Source organism: Belonocnema kinseyi, chromosome 1 (assembly GCF_010883055.1).
Source record: "Belonocnema kinseyi isolate 2016_QV_RU_SX_M_011 chromosome 1, B_treatae_v1, whole genome shotgun sequence".
Classification (NCBI taxonomy): domain Eukaryota; kingdom Metazoa; phylum Arthropoda; class Insecta; order Hymenoptera; family Cynipidae; genus Belonocnema; species Belonocnema kinseyi.
In genome coordinates this window covers 181,676,279-181,678,426 of record NC_046657.1, presented here as the reverse complement: position 1 = coordinate 181,678,426, position 2,148 = coordinate 181,676,279, and the positions used below count along the sequence as shown (strand labels likewise).

The window sequence follows — 2,148 nt, the reverse complement described above, 5'->3', positions numbered from 1 at the left end:
TTACCGCGATTTCGCTGGAAGCGGGTGCAATTTTTCAGATTAGCACTCGCTCCCGGCGAAATCCTGCGGTTGTCCTTATGACAAATTTTTAATTATATATATTCCGAAATAGAAAGGAAAATTTTTTACTTTTATTCAAAATCAAGTGTTATATTCCACTTTAGTACGTTAATGAGGTGACATTTAATTTCATGTTTTCTCTTTAGCATTCATATAAATCTCTTGAAAAACTGTTTTGAAATATTACATAAATAAAATTGATTTAATTTCATTAGGGCTATTCATGAAAATAACATTTTGTTTATTGAGCAACTTTAAAAAGTGGTCTAGTTCTATGCCCTACAATGCAAAAAAGAAAGAAGTGGTGGGACAACTAACGCCGCGCTGGAGGTATTAGGAACTAATCAACTTAGGACAGTAAGGGTGCACCATTTTGTTTTCAGATTCATAGGGCTAGAATCTTTTCACGTAAAAACGTTTCATGTCAAAGTTTCATATGTTTCATGAAACATAGGAATGAGAAGAAAAATTATTTTGTGCATGCGCAGATCGGTTTGACCTCTAAGGTCAGGTTAGGATGTTATCTTATCAGTTTGAATTTACCCGCCGCTATATTTGAAACATAACAATGTTTCGCAAAACCCGCAATGTTTAATTAAACTTTTCATCAGGCTAAAGTTTCATGAAACTTTAAATCCCTACTCATCGTGAAAAACAAATTTCTGTTTTTGCTATACAATTGTATTTACCTTAGTTTTCATGCGCGACACTAGCAACTGCAAGATTAGATAACTTTCAGCTTACGCAGAAAATCTAGTGGTAATTTGTTTGAACGCCCAGGCATCAATTTCGATGTAGATGGTCACGACTTTATTATTACATCCCGGCTTTGGTGGTTTGAATGTCATGTAGGTTTTGACTAACCTAAGATTTGGATATTATATCATGTCAAGTAAATTTTTATTCCAAGATACTAATAGTAACTGTTAAATGGGAGAAAAAAAAGATTAGGTAACTATTATTATAACTTACCTACAACTCACTTGAAGACCGATTTCGGTGTACATTGGAGGATTGGCGATTTTCTGTGAGTCTCAAGAACTACGGGAACATAACATTTTCCGTAAAAAGATTAAAACTATGATTTTTTACAAGTATCTAGTGAATTGTTGCTGATAGGAAAAAATAGATAACATTTTAGATTTGCCATCTAAAAAACAGAATCATTGTAGTTAAACAAATTTATTAATACATAAAAATACATACTTTGAAAATGAATAATATAAAAATTCTTAACAATTGAACGCGAACTTGTGATGACCCTCGGAGGTCTTCGTAGCCTTTTTTGTCGGCGTCCTTGCGTTGTGCTTAAAGACGAAAAGTGAATTATGGCTGGTAGCCTGGCGCGAGACTTACAAAAACGTTTTAGCTATATCTTGGCTATATCTTTGATGGAGACTTCGTGAAAACGAATTATTTTTACTCGGGTATACAGTGTGTCCCATATTCATAGGGCCACCCCATTTTTTAAGGATAATTTTTTTCTATTGAAACAAATGCACCAAATATTTTGAGTGGATAAATGAGTCGAATTAACGATTTTTCCTAAAATATAGAGCTCGCAATTCCATTAGTTCATTTATTTGGACACTTTTTCGAAAAAATAGGTGTCCCAAATTAATAGGGCCACTAAAAAAAACTTCAATTTTTTTTAAGAATAATAAATAATTCGTAAAATAATGCAATTTAAAATATATAATATTAAAATTTTACTTCTTACATGCCATAAACATATGCATATGTATGTATAAAAACTAAATATTGTGCGTGAATTCCCAAAGTAATTTACAGTTATGTTTTTCTTTTAATTTAAATTTTTCCCGAGGATTTTTCATATACATACTTTCCCACATACATTCTTTTTGGGGATTATCGACGTATTTTTCCTATTTTAAAAGTGTATATTCGCACAATATGTTCGAAATAAATATTTCTCCTATTTTTATTGCGGGGATCCCCGTAAGTAGAGAGAGTTCCCGGGTTTTTCTCGCTTTACCTGGCATGCACATATGTATACTCCTGGTATAAATAGGCTTCCGAATGCATTTTTGGCCAGTTAAATTGTGTTTGTGCGTTAATAATATTCGA

The 2,148-nt window shown here is 32.4% G+C and overlaps 1 protein-coding gene across 1 annotated transcript in view; it reads left to right on the top strand.

Annotated features, from left to right (window-relative positions):
- The window catches only part of LOC117182856 (four and a half LIM domains protein 2), a 912,604-nt gene that overhangs the window by 301,531 nt on the left and 608,925 nt on the right, over positions 1 to 2,148 (top strand). The window lies entirely within an intron of this gene.